Here is a 15,505-nt window from a genome sequence, read left to right on the forward strand (position 1 = left end):
TGGTCGTTACGTACAGAGATTGGCATGAGATGCTACCCTTCGCCTTGCATGGGTACCGCACTTCAGTACGTACATCGACAGGGGCAACCCCTTACTCCCTTGTGTATGGTATGGAAGCAGTCCTACCTGTTGAAGTGGAGATTCCTTCTCTAAGAGTCCTGTTGGATGTCAAGTTAGATGAAGCTGAATGGATTCAGACAAGGTTCAATGAGTTGAGTCTTATCGAAGAGAAGCGAATGGCAGCCATTTGTCATGGGCAGTTGTATCAGAGTCGGATGAAGAGAGCTTTTGATCAGAAGGTGCGTCCTCGTTGTTTCCAAGTCGGAGATTTAGTGTTGAAAAGGATCCTTCCTCCTCAGACAGATCACAGGGGCAAGTGGACTCCTAACTATGATGGACCGTATATTGTCACCAAGGTTTTTGATGGTGGGGCCTTAATGCTTGCAACTATGGAGGGTGAAGACTTCGCTTCCCCTGTGAACTCAGACGCAGTTAAAAAATACTTCGCATAAAATAGACCCGCTGGACAGTAAAAAGAGTAGTCCAGGCAAAAATGGGCATCCCGACGAACCAAGAAAATGAAAAGGTTCGGGCAAAAATTAGGGATTAAAAATGAAAAGATCGTACACCCGGTAAGTTGAAAACCTGAAAAGGCAACTTAGGCAAAAATGGGTATCCCGGTGGATCGAAAACCCGAAAAGGGCGATCCAGGCAAAAGTTAGGGATTAAGCGAATGACTGCGTTCTGAGTAGCTCTGAATCTCATCTCGTGCCAATGACTGGAAATTTTTGAAGGATAGGAAACAGTCCAATCACTCTTTCAGAAAGCTGATCATCTGGAGGATCTTGAAGACGGGCAAGTCATAGCAGAATTGGAACCCAATAGAAATCCACTTCACATTGCCATTAGATTAATTTTTGTTTTATCTATTGTGCGATTACCTCTTTCCAGGGATTGCTTCTTAATGTAAATGCCTATTCAGAGGCCATTCAATCAATAAAATCATGTTATTCAGTATATCTCTGTTTTCATTTTCATTTTACTGTTTTGTTTGCGAAAATGACGTCCGAATTTTTGATAAACATTGCATCATGACACATAAGGGCTTTACAGGTACATGCTCAGTAAACATTTAAAATTGCTGTAAATTTTGAGTGCCTTGGATCGTCTATTCAGAACAGATACCCTCGGGGCATTTCTTTAAAATCCCCTTGCAGATGATCGTGAATATCTTCCCCAGAAGCCACCAACAGACTTCGGTGTCTTATCCCTGTAGAGCTAATTAGAGCGTTGGATTCTTCAATCCCCAGCAGGTTTTCACCACTGTACTTCCCCAAGCGTTTGTTTCAGGACATACACTCCCCAGTAGAGTTGATAGTGCCAGACTATATATCCCCAGCGGAGTTGACAGTGCCAGACTGTATCTTTCCAGCAGAAGTGGCTGCTCCTTAGAGTTCGATGCCAGATCGATAGTCCCAATGCCAGATCCATGGTTTCTTTCCTTGAAGCAGAACCTCGGTACCGTATCAGTGTTTGCTCCCCCTGCTGAGTCATCTCTCGCAAACTGTGGTTGCCAGAATCAGTGTAGCTCTCCTCAGTAGCAGGCTTCCAATGCCATTCTTTCCCCGATCAGAGTCTCGGTATGGCCAGAACACCGCATGGCTAGTCATCTCCCCACAGAGTTCATTGTGGTGTGTATCTCCAGCAGTCTGGCCAGAGCCCAGAGGATGGTAATCATTTCCCCAGCAGATCCCCTTGCCTCGACTTGGCATTCTACCCAGCATTTCGCATCCCTGCATGTAGAATCATATTGCATTACATCATTCCAAATCGCGTAGCATTTCCATTTTCATGGAGCATTACGCCATTGAAAAATTCAAACATACGCATGTAAGCATAAAACATTCTCGGTATCCCAAGTGATAAGCTAGAAGTTGTTTCCAGTACTCAGACTGAAGATTGTTCATGACTTACCTTTGTTATCCCCAGCAAGTGTCATTGGCCCATGCGCCGCCTCTATTATCATTCCCTATTTCTGCCAATACTGACAGGCATGAAGCTTTCCGGTATCCAGACCGAAGTGGCATTCAGGCCAGTTTTCCGGTATCCAGACCGAAGTGGCATTCAGGCCAGTTTTCCGGTATCCAGACCGAAGTGGCATTCAGGCCAGTTTTCCGGTATCCAGACCGAAGTGGCATTCAGGCCAGTGTTCCGATGTTCAGATCGAAGAAGTTTCCGACGTTCAGGTCGATGCGACTTGTGGCATTCAGGCCAGTTTTTCCGGTATTCAGACCGAAGTGGCGTTCAGGCCAGTTTTCCGGTATCCAGACCGAAGTGGCATTCAGGCCAGTTTTCCGGTATCCAGACCGAAGTGGCGTTCAGGCCAGTTTTCCGGTATCCAGACCGAAGTGGCGTTCAGGCCAGTTTTCCGGTATCCAGACCGAAGTGGCGTTCAGGCCAGTTTTCCGGTATCCAGACCGAAGTGGCATTCAGGCCAGTTTTCCGATATTCAGATCGAAGTCCTTTCCAGTATTCAGACTGATGAGCGGCATTCCGGCCATGGTTATTTCTGTGTTACCATTTATTTTGGTATGCAAGTTAACATTCTTTATTCAGACTGACTCTCACCGTACCAGACGGATCCTCCTTTCAAGACCACCTCTTTGCCGATTCTGACAGACATTGTTACTTCATTTCACTTCAGTGCAAATTTTTGGGCTTTTATTGTATTCAATCCCTTGATACCTCGAAAGCACGAAAGCAGCTGTCATCTTCCTTCCGGGTCTCCAGTTGATTGAATAGGGGCAGCTGTAATACCCCAAAATTTACCCTTTCATTTTTTCCAAAAAAAAAAAAAAATTAAATAAATAATTAGAATATAACAAATTATTTTGGACTTGGGTCTCCCTCATTCCAAGCCCACCAGTCCACGAAAATCAGCTATAAATATAAGAGTTTCAGTAGGGTTTCAGACACTTGGAAATTCCCTGAGAAATAGACTTGGAGTTCACGTGGAGTTTCAAACCTAGGAACTACTCTGCAGCAACCTTCGGGCAGCCCTGAGAAGTTCATTCCGCCTCGCGCAAACCCTAAACGTTACTTCGCCAATCCGGCCTTGCCTTCCAATTTTAACAGGTCTCTCATCAGGTATGCCTCTGTTCCTATTACTCTATGCCTCGGGTTGAATACTGAATATATGAGGTAACCTCAGGCTTGGCCCACAGGGTTATATTTGTGTATGAATATGTGATTTATGCCTTGACTGTTTAACAATTTCGTTTATGAGGTGAATGCCATAGGATTTGGAATCTTTAACATCGTGCAGGTACCAATGGGAAATCCAAATCCCGCAGGTGCTCGCTAGCCGCTTCGCTAGGCGAGCACGCAGCGAAGCTTCGCTAGGCGAAGCAGTCGCGAATGCGACAGTATCTGCTTTTATTCCGTTTTGTTCTAACCTGTTCTTTGTGTTGCCATGGCCTGGTTATCTTTTGATTTCATCCTGTTTGCCTAACCCCTTTTGTTGAGTTTTTGTGAGGGCTCACATATTCTCGCAGGGATACCCTCCGGAGGTTTATTCCGATTTCCCGTACTGATTGGTTTTCTTTGATGGCATCAGCTTGGGAGAATCTCAGGGTCGCTTATCCTTTAATTGCTGTAACTTCGGATCTTGATCCGTGTGGTATTTTACTTCTTCCCTTTTATTTCTACTGTTTCTTAGCTGGAAGACCTCGATAGGAGGCAATGTTTGAGCCCCTTGGTGGCATTTTTTCTATTTCAAGATATATGTTTTGTGTGATGTGATTGTTTCCCCATAGGATGCGAGGCTTCGCATAGTCTCCCGTTTGCATGCCAATTTAGGTAGCATTGTTCCTCCGCCTAGGACTTCCTTTTTGCGTGCGCGTTCCTACAACGCAAACAAAACCTAAAACCCAAAGCAACACGTTTACTCCTTCTACTACAGGCGAGTAAGTCTCCAAAGGTCGAGCATCCGGTAGATTGCGTAGTAACGTTGTTCACCCCGTAACCTAATCCATAACCCCGTAGTTAGTCGAACTACGGCTTGCTCTGATTCTCATTCCAAATGAGATACGTAGGCATAAGACGCGATGTCTTAGCGAGCACAATTACCCCCAACCCATAGGTCAGCCGAGCTACGAAGACTCTGATTCTCATATTCAGATGAGATACGTATGCAGTGGATGCGACATCCGCGTGAGTCATTTCTCTTAACCTTTTAGTAAACAGCACAAGATAAACTCACACCCTTTAGACAAGAACTACAAAAGTGGATCCCGTAGAGTACTACGGATGCGTAGGGGTGCTAATACCTTCCCTTCGCATAACCGACTCCCGAACCCAAGATTTGGTTGCGAGACCTTGTCTTTTCCTTTCCTCTTTTCAGGTTTACTTCGAGCGTTTCCTTTCCCTCCTTTGGGATGAATAACGCACGGTGGCGACTCTTCTGTCATTTTCTTTCGCCGGTTGTTTTTTCGCACACTGTATTTTTTCAGGTTGCGACACTTGTATCGAATTATTTATTTATAATAAAAGACTTTTTCTTTATTATGGTTGTTTAATAAAGTCCATAGAATAGCTAGTCCATTTAATGTATCAAGTGTGACTTAATCATGAGATCACATTAAACATAAGGACACTATTCTTAAAGTATCCGTAGTCGAGCCTTATTGTGAAGTAGGATAACATTAAAGCATTAAGACTATTATGTATATAGACTGATGATCATATCTCATGGATCATGGATAAGGAGTTATCAAGTCTTAAACAGAGGTATGAATATTAAGAGTAATATTTATACTGGATTGACCCGCTATGAGAATACTATATAGAATATTATGTAAAGTGTCATAAGTTATTCTCATGGTGATAATGGTGTATACCACCCTTCGACCTGAAACCACTATGGACCCTAGATGTAGAGTCGAGTGCCTTATTGCTGATCAAACGTTGTCCATAACTGGATGACCATAAAGACAGTTGATGGGTACTCCACGAAGCATGCTAAGGGACATGAGTGACCTAAATGGAATTTGCCCATCCTGCATAACAGGATAAATGTCTGTGGGCCCAATATTGAACTGGACAAGGATGACACGGTCTATGCCTTGTGTTCAATATAGACATAAGGGAAAAATGGTAATTGTACAAATAAGTATTATCACAAAAGGATTTTTCAGATCACCTGACATTTTCGTGTCTTAAGTAGCAGTGATGTATTGCTAGATACCGCTCACTGTTTATTATGTTAAATACGTGATTTAATATAATTGCAAATGCCGCGAAAATCTACAGGGTCACACACAAAAGGACGGATTGATGAGAGATAGAGTAACTAAGGAACACCGTAAGGTACGGTGCACTTAAGTGAATTGTAGGACATCGTAAGGTACGGTGTACTTAAGTAGAATACGAAATATGGTAAGGTACCACACGCTTAAGTGATTTTGGCATATTATAAGATATGGGCCACATACACTTAAGTGGGCCTTTTAGCTTGCAGCCCACACAAGTGGTTCTATAAATAGAACCCTTGTGCAGAAGCATTTATGCAGTTGCAATTTCGTTTCTCTCTCTCTCTCTCTCTCTCTCTCTCTCTCTCTCATTCAAAGCCTTCATTCGTAGCAGCTAGCACTGAGATTGAAGGAATCCGTTCGTGTGGACTGAGTAGAGGCGTTGTCATCGTTCAACGTTCGTGATCGCTCCGTAGATCCGCATCAAAGGTTTCAATCGTCACAAGAGGTAAAGATTCTATCACTGATCATGCCCATTCGTAAGGATCACTAAAGGAGAAATTTTTTAAATTCCGCTGCGTTTTAGTCGCCCATCTCCTTCAGTGGTATCAGAGCCACTTACGAAACCATGCATCTAATAGCTGTTTATTTTCTGTATTTTCTGTATTAATACGATTAAAAGACAAAATGAATCAAAGAATAAACAAGTAATTAAATTTGGCATCATGTGTGTATGATTTGGATGATTGATGTTGACTATGCTTTAGAATCCGACATTAGTATGGTGAAGCAACGATACATCGGTCGTCCATAGGTTACGCAATTGAGATCGATCAGGTTATATATATGATATAAGTAATCCTGATGCAAAATACGATATATATGATATACTGTTTCTGTTTCGTTCATTTAAACACTTAATGGTTGTTTTCCTTTGAGCGATCAATGGTCATTTGCTTCTTGATCCGACATTAGTATGGTGAAGCAATGACGTGTTGATCAATCATACTGAATTAACAATCGAGGTGTGTTTGACGGTCTAACATTGACGGCTAACTCTGCGTAGTGTGATCGGTCGCCGAAATTTAATTTGGTTTTAATTAATTAATAGAATTTAAATTAATAATAATAATGTGTTTATTATTATTGTCTTGTGGTGATCGGTTATGGCCTTAGTTTTCCTTTATTTTGTTTTGGGATTTTAAAATACGACCTGCGTGTCGTGCCTCTCTTTTAATCTCTTAATGTAACTTCTTTTCTCATCCCACTCCCTCGTATGTAAAACGAGTTTCTTTTATGTAATGTAATGTTATGAAGAAAGAGAAGAATACAATATCAAAGGAGGACAACCTTGAAGATCTTGCTTGGAGAAGCCTAGATCGTTATTAGGTTAGCTTAGGTTCTCTCATTGGCTTGGGAGAACAATTGCGCTAGGGGCCATAACTGTTTCATAATGTATGTTGATGCATGTGAATGTACGTTGATGCATGTGAGAGACGATTTATATGATAAATAAGCTGGTGAGATCAAAATAATTGCAAATTCCCTCAAATTAAATAGTAAGTTTATACTTTCTAAGTTTTAGCACTTATCAAGACTAGTATTGGATAATGTAGGTTTCTCCTACGCGAGGTGCATTTTCTATATTAGTAAGGTGCGATGGGATAATTGTAATATCAAATTGCTAAAACAATGGGTCAAACTTAACTAAACAAATTATAATAAGATTATATATGTTTAGAAGCAAGAGTTGGAAATGATCCATGTGATGGATTGGAATAAGGATTTATTCACCCAACTAAAATATTCGAGAGTGGTATTAGGTACAATTGGAAGGAGTTCCTACCTAAATAACCTACTTTTCTGTAATCCTTCTACACGGACTTAAAACAAAGTGAAATGTGGATCTCGACCCACTAGAAAATCTTCCAACGGGATTTTCCGAATCAAATGGTGAGGGTCATTTGTTTTGAGTAAAATAGTGGGAGCATATTTAATTAAAGACCTAATAAAATATTTTATTGATACTTGTCATACCCCAAAATTTGCCCATTAATATTTCAAGACATTTTTCAGGGGCATTCCGACTCATTTTATGGCACTGATCTTAAAGGGACAAAGGCCCAGCTCACGAATGGCCCAATCCAGAAAATGGCCCAAACTGGCCTGTTCGCTACACGCTCGCCTAGCGAAAGGTACGTTCGCTACACGCTCGCCTAGCGAACGTTTGCTACACGCTCGCCTAGCGAAGCAAACGTTCGCTACCAACTCGCCTAGCGAAGCTGACAGACAACAAAAAATTTCGGGCTTCGTTCTGAGCCCATTAGGTCATGAAAAAGGGCATTATAAATACCAGCACTTCAGTAATGAAAGAGAGGACGAAAAACAGAGGGAGACAGACGAAAACCCTGGCACAAAAACCCTGGAGGCTACTTTAGAAACCCTGAAGGCCGCTCCTCCGCTCCGAAGCTACCACCGCCCAACTCAATCCGGCTCGCCAATTCAAGGTTGCAATTCGATTGCAAACAGGTTTGCATTACTATTATCGCTTTATTTTCTTAATTTGCATGTGATACCGCTTTATGTTCTTAACTTGCATGTGATATTATAATTGAATTCATACACATATTTGAGGTTTTGCATGTGAATTTAAGTGTGCCTGAATATTGTGAATGCTGAACCGTATAATTATGTGTTGGATGCCATAAGCCATGTCGCAGGTTGAAGTCATACTGTTCTGAAATTCAAAACCCGCAGCCGCTCGCTAGCACATCGCTAAGCGAGCATGTAGCGAGTATTCGCTAGGCCCTCGCTAGGCGAGGCAGAGGCGAACGGGACAGTCGCTAATATTTTGTTTGTTATGTCCTATGCGTATCTGATCTATTCTATGTTAATTATGCACTGTTTTGCCTGACATTCATGCTGCTGTATTTTCTTTTACGGTGTAATCTTCGATTACACCCCGATTTGGTATTCTAACCCGTTTGCTGAATTGTGGCAAGGTTCACATGTCCCAGGAAAAGATTGCCGTTAGGTCTTCCACTTTATTTGTGGGATACCCTTGTGGAGACTCACCCTAAATTACTTTATTAATTTTAATGTGTTAATTTTAATGTATTAATTTTAATGTATTAATTTTAATGTATTGATTTTAATATGGAGGCTCGTCCTAATTACCTAATTGACTTTAAAATATTGCCTTTAAATAAGTGATCTTGGACCTCTCTTTGCTGCCCTACGGTATTACGGTATAACGGTCATGTCCCGCGAATGTGGGGATACACTTAGCAATGGCCCTTCGATTAAATCATCATAAAATAAATCATAGTCCCTCGGATGTTGCCTTCGAAAATACAATTTTGTCCCTCGATGACCCTTCGGTGTAGCCTACGGTTAAATGATGATCGTCCCTTCGAATGCTAAGGTATCCTTACAACTGTTGCCTTCAATGACCTATCGATGACCCTACGATGACCCTTAAACATCCAAAGGGTAAAATTACTTACTTCTCAATAGTAAGGACAGTTTTACCCTCATAAGGATAGGAAACGTTCATAATGACCTCAGGAAGGTATAACTCTCAATTACTGGATCATAACCTAAAACATTTTCCACCCCTCACACTTTACACTTTACAAATCCTAGAAAATCACCACTTGGTATACATTCATACTAGAATCATTACCGAGTTATATTTTTCTAAACCATTTTCAAAATCAAATGAGATAAATACTTTGTATACATTCATACGAGAATCATTACCAAGTTAAACTCTCTTTCAAACATTTTTAAGCAATTCACCGACACTTTTCAGACAAAAATATAAGTGATCCAGCAATTAAGAGCCCATGGATAACCATGGATACAAAGGGTGCTAACACCTTCCCTTTGTATAATGTACCTCCCGAACCCAAAATCTATTGAGGTCTTTCCTGTTCTTTTCCACCTTTCCTTATTGGATAAAAGAAAAGTCGGTGGCGACTCTTGCTATCCGCGACATTGCGATAAAAAGCAAAATACCCCAAGTCAGTTCACCGTGTGACAGAACTGGCGACTCTGCTGGGGAAGACTTTAAAAAGAGAACTGGCGACTCTGCTGGGGAAGACTTTAAAAAGAGAGGTTACCTTAAAAACAAGATCACTTATTCCAAATTGTCTGATTTACTTTTAAGGGATTGCTTGGGTATTTTTGAGTGAAAGATCCTACACCCGGATCTAGTGTACCTTAGGTAAGTAGTAATAGATCATCGCGACTATCCGGCGTATACTGGAATGGTTAAAATGATGGCTACGGTTAATGTGACACTTTGGATGTCCTGATGTTCCTCATGTTTACTTGAGGAAAAATTTGGCTTCCGCGTGGTGTCACTAAAGCATTAACCAGACCTTTAGAACCCTAATTGACTCATCCTGGCCATTAGAAAGTAGTGAGATAACTGACTTCGGTTCCGACTAGGGTTGGTTGAGACTCGATACTACACTCTTTGAGATTGGACTTTAGGGAAGCTTTGGTCAACCACTTGGTGTTGCACTGAAGTGGACTTAAAGAAAGGTCAATGATTGGAGATCCTTCTAGAACCCGGTTACTATTCTAAGACAGGTTGAACCAACTAAACTTCAGTGGGGAGGGTACTTACCTATGGAACTCATGCAAGCCTTAAAACCTAGGAATGATGGTTGTGTGACTTGCTTGTGCTTGTTATTTATTTAACCTCATAACATCCTAACATCATAACATCATGACATCATAACATTGAACTAACCATTTCAAGGACTTAGGGATTTAACTTTGCTCTGTTTTGTATGAAAAAAAAACAAAAACAAAAAAAAACAAAAAAAAAGTTTCCCTTTTCGGTAGTTTATGCAAAGTTAAATTCCAAAAGGCCTTGAAAACATTTCATGCATTGCATAGCATAACATAGCATAACAGGTACTCTAAAGGGATCAGTGTTCTCACGGTTTTCCTCCACACAGAAAAATGGACCTCGAACAAATTGTCAAAGATCTCCATGCTCAGAATGCTCAACTCCAGAAGATGATCTTGAACTTATCCAAGGGGCAGGAGGAACTGAAGGCTCTTTTGCTCGAGAAAAAGAAAGACCAGAAACCTGTGAGGCACATTAACCCGGGAAGGAGGCAGTTTACGAAGATCAATATGACTTTAGCACAAGCACTGCAGGGTATGCTAAAAGCAAATTTAATTACCCTCAGAGACCCTCCTGCAAAACCCAACACTACTTCTCCTCGTTATAATCCCAATGCCAGGTGTGCATATCACTCCGATAGCCCCGGGCATGATACAAACAATTGTTGGTCGTTGAAGAACGAAATTCAGGATATGATCGACGCTGGAGAATTTGAATCTGATCCGCCTGAGACTCCTAATGTCATCACTGCCCCTCTGCCTAATCATGACGAGATTGTCAATGCTGTGGAAGATACTGATAACGATTATGACTTGGATAGCTGGATTTTCCCAACAATTGGTGACGGACCCAATAATTGGAAGGCTGAAGACACTATCCCGATTTCCTTTAGTCAGGAGTAATTGTTATTGCTATTTTTGTGTTTCAAAGCATTGTGTCTATACCCGGGGCATAATAGCTAATTTTTCAAGGGTTTTGTCATTTCATAAGCATATTCATATTCAATAAATCAATGGACTTTTTGCATTCAAATATTGCGCTCTTTATCTTTCCTGTCATTTTTTTCAAAACAAGCTATGTTTTCTTGCACACACGCACGTAACAATTTGCCGATCCATATCCACTCTGGATCCTGTTGGTAATGACTCTGCTACTGTTCATTATGACTTTGAAAATCCGATCTACCAAGCCGAGGATGGAAGTGAGGAAGATTGTGAAGTCCCTAGAGAACTTGCCAGACTGGTACTACAAAAGACCATACAGCCGCAGGAGGAATCAATTGAAATTGCAATGGGTACTGAAATAGACAAGAAAGAAGTCAGAGGTTTCTTGGGGCACTCGAATTACATTGCCCGATTCATCCCACATTTGACTGCTACCTGCAAACCCATCTTCAAATTACCAAAAAAGAAAAATCAAGAGATGGTATGGAATGATGAATGACAAAATCAAGAAATATCTCCAAGAACCTCCAATTCTAATGCTACCAGTTGAAGGAAGACCTCTAATCATGTATTTGACCGTGTTAGAAAATTCAAGAGGGTGTGCTGGGGCAACATTACGAGTCTGGTCGAAAAGAGCATGTCATACACTGCCTTAGCAAAAGGTACCGACTGTGAAACAAGATACTCACAGCTCGAGAAAGCTTGCTGCTCTTTGGCTTGGGCTGCTCGCCGACTAAGACAGTATATGTTGAATCATACCACTTTATTGATTTCTAAGATGGATCTTATCAAATATACATTCGAGAAACCTGCTGTCTCCTGAAAGAGTTATCACTGATAATGGTACTAAACTGAACTCTGCATGCAGTTCAAAATAAAACACCATAACTCTTCTCCGTACCGGCCAAAGACGAACGACGCCGTGGAGGCTGCTAACAATATCAAGAATATAACAGTAACATACAAAGACTGGTATGAGATGTTACCTTTTGCTCTTCATGGTTACCGCACTTCGACAGGGGCAACCCCTTTCTCTTTAGTCTATGGAATGGAAGCCGTTTTACCAGTGGAAGTTCAGATCCCCTCTCTAAGAATTGTGAAAGATACAAGCTTAGATGAGGATGAATGGATTCAAACTCGACTCGATCAGATAAATCTGATTGATGAAAAGAGACTTGCGGCTGTTTGTCATAGGCAGATATATCAAAAACGCATGATCCAAGCATTTAACAAAAAGGTCAAGAGACAGGTGTACCAACTTGGCGCCTTGGTGATCAAGCGTATCATTCTACCGCAAGGTGATCCCAGAGGTAAATGGACTCCCACATACGAAGGGCCATTTGTAGTTAAGAAGGTATTCTCTGGTGGAGCCATGATGCTTGCTACAATGGATGGCGAAGAGTTCCCGCATCCTGTGAACGCTGACATAGTTAAAAAATACTACGCATAAAATTGACCCGCTAGGTCGACGTACCTAGGCAAAAGTAAGGGCATCCCGGCGAACCAAAAGGGTTCGGGCAAAAATTAGGGATAAACATATAAAAATGTACACCCGGCAAGTCGAAAACCTGAAAAGGCGGCTTGGGCAAAAAAGGGTATCCCGGTGGACTGAAAACCTGAAAAGGCGGTCCAGGCGAAAATTAGGGATTAAAGCGTATGACTATGCCCCGTTCTCTGTCAGCTTCACCCAAGTTTCAAGGGACCGAACAAATCAATCACTTTCATCCGACAGCAGGAGATGAGAGGCTTGAAGACATAATGACAGTAGTGGAATTAAAATCAACAGGACTTTTTCTGCATAGCTTTGTCTTCGTTTCTTGACGATTTCCTCTTACTAGGATTTCTGTCTCCTTGTACACAAATTGCCTGTTTATAGGCCCTCTTTCTAAATCAATACAATTCTGTTTCAAAAAAAAAATGCTTTTGTTTTACTTTCTCTATTTTGTTTGCATAAACGTCCATTGATTTAACTTGAATTGATATATGCATTTGAATATGATCAATGTTTATCAAAATACATGCATAAAATAACAATGACAATTACTAAAGGACTTCAGGATCGAGGAGAAGGTCTAACCAGGCTTTCCAATGAATCTGTTGCCAATTCTATTCCCCGGCTAAGCCAGTTATGCCCCAGAAGAACTTGGCATCACTAGACTGGTCATCTCTTCTACCCCAGCCAGGCTCTGTTGAATATCTCTGCCATCAGATAAAGGTCAAATACCCCTAGCTAAGGAAGGGTCATCAATACAAATATCTCCGACCAGAAGACTGAGATTTATTTCCCCAGTAGAGTCCCCTGGAAGAACGTTTCAGACACATAGTGCATTCATTACATCATTTCACATCACATACCTACATACAATTTTCGTTCCGCATCATATACATTACATCATTTCATAACATATACATGTATACAATGCTCTCATTCATTCCAGACGCATAATTCACTCATTACATCATTTCACAGCATACGCATGCATACAACATTTGCATCTCATGCATCATGACATGGCATGAAGCTAACTTTATTTTTCAGGTCAATTATCCTCCTGACATAGTCAAAACAAAGGTCCATTCAGACGGACATCCTTATCAATTACATTCAGGATTCAACTACATCTTTCAGATACACTCCATGACAACATTCATTCTGACATCCTCCTAACGATCGCATCTATAAGCCCATCCCAGACATTTATTGCAAATACAGCATATACAAATACTATCAGATATAGCCTGGCGTACGGTTCATCCTGATTCATCTCAACATATGACTCCTTCAACTCAGATACGATCTAGCGTACGATCCATTCTGACCTTCAACAACTTAGATACGATCTAGCGTACGATCCATTCTGACCTTCAACAACTCAGATACGATCTAGCGTACGATCCATTCTGACCTTCAACAACTCAGATACGATCTAGCGTACGATCCATTCTGACCTTCAATCACTCAAATAAAGTCTAATGTACGACCAAGTTAGACCTTCAAGTCAGATTCTGCAAATACAGTCTAATGTACGACCAAGTTAGACCTTCAAGTCAGATTCTGCAAATACAATCTAATGTACGACCAAGTTAGACCTTCAAGTCAGATTCTGCAAATACAGTCTAATGTACGACCAAGTTAGACCTTCCAGTCATCAAATACAGTCTAATGTACGACCAAGTTAGACCAGATTCTGCTCAGTGACAGTCTAATGTACGACCAAGTTAGACCGTCAAGTCCTCGGATTCTGTCCAGATACGGTCTAATGTACGACCCAATTAGACCTTCGTCTCCTCAGATGCTACCTAGTGTACGGTACATTTCTGAAGTGTAGTCTAGTGTACGACTACCCCCTTTTATCATCAGATTCAGCCTAATGGACGGCTCAGTCTGCTCAGATACGGTCTAATGTACGACCCAATTAGACCTTCGTCTCCTCAGATGCTACCTAGTGTACGGTACATTTCTGAAGTGTAGTCTAGTGTACGACTACCCCCTTTTTATCATCAGATTCAGCCTAATGGACGGCTCATTCTGCTCAGATACGGTCTAATGTACGACCCAATTAGACCTTCGTCTCCTCAGATGCTACCTAGTGTACGGTACATTTCTGAAGTGTAGTCTAGTATACGACTACCCCCTTTTTATCATCAGATTCAGCCTAATGAACGGCTCAGTCTGCTCAGATACGGTCTAATGTACGACCCAATTAGACCTTCGTCTCCTCAGATGCTACCTAGTGTACGGTACATTTCTGAAGTGTAGTCTAGTGTACGACTACCCCCTTTTATCATCAGATTCAGCCTAATGGACGGCTCATTCTGCTCAGATACGGTCTAATGTACGACCCAATTAGACCTTCGTCTCCTCAGATGCTACCTAGTGTAAGGTACATTTCTGAAGTGTAGTCTAGTGTACAACTACCCCCTTTCATCATCAGACACAGCCTAACGTACGGCCCTCTCTTCAACTCAGATACGATATAGCGCATGATCCATTCTGATCCTTTATCCCCAGCAGCATATGACACACTCCGACTCCCCAGCGAAGTCAACAGCCTAATGGATGACTCATTATTCGGTCTAACGTACGACCCAGTGTGGCGCCCATGTCTTCAAATTGGCCTAATGTACGGCGCAATCTGAAGCTTTCATCATCAAATTTCCTGGATGGCATCTTTAAGCCCATCTCCGTCAAGACTAATTGACAAGTGCAAATTTTTGGGGGCATTCTAGTGTTCAATAATCTTCCACCTCCAGACCCCGAATGGCATGCACGCCATCCTAACTCTCTCGGTTCAAGAATATTGAACAGGGGCAGCTGTCATACCCCAAAATTTGCCCATTAATATTTCAAGACATTTTTCAGGGGCATTCCGACTCATTTTATGGCACTGATCTTAAAGGGACAAAGGCCCAGCTCACGAATGGCCCAATCCAGAAAATGGCCCAAACTGGCCTCTTCGCTACACGCTCGCCTAGCGAAAGGTACGTTCGCTACACGCTCGCCTAGCGAACGTTCGCTACACGCTCGCCTAGCGAAGCAAACGTTCGCTACCAGCTCGCCTAGCGAAGCTGACAGACAACAAAAAATTTCGGGCTTCGTTCTGAGCCCATTAGGTCATGAAAAAGGGCATTATAAATACCAGCACTTCAGTAATGAAAGAGAGGAC

Source organism: Lathyrus oleraceus, chromosome 4 (assembly GCF_024323335.1).
Source record: "Lathyrus oleraceus cultivar Zhongwan6 chromosome 4, CAAS_Psat_ZW6_1.0, whole genome shotgun sequence".
NCBI classification, from domain to species: Eukaryota; Viridiplantae; Streptophyta; class Magnoliopsida; order Fabales; family Fabaceae; genus Lathyrus; species Lathyrus oleraceus.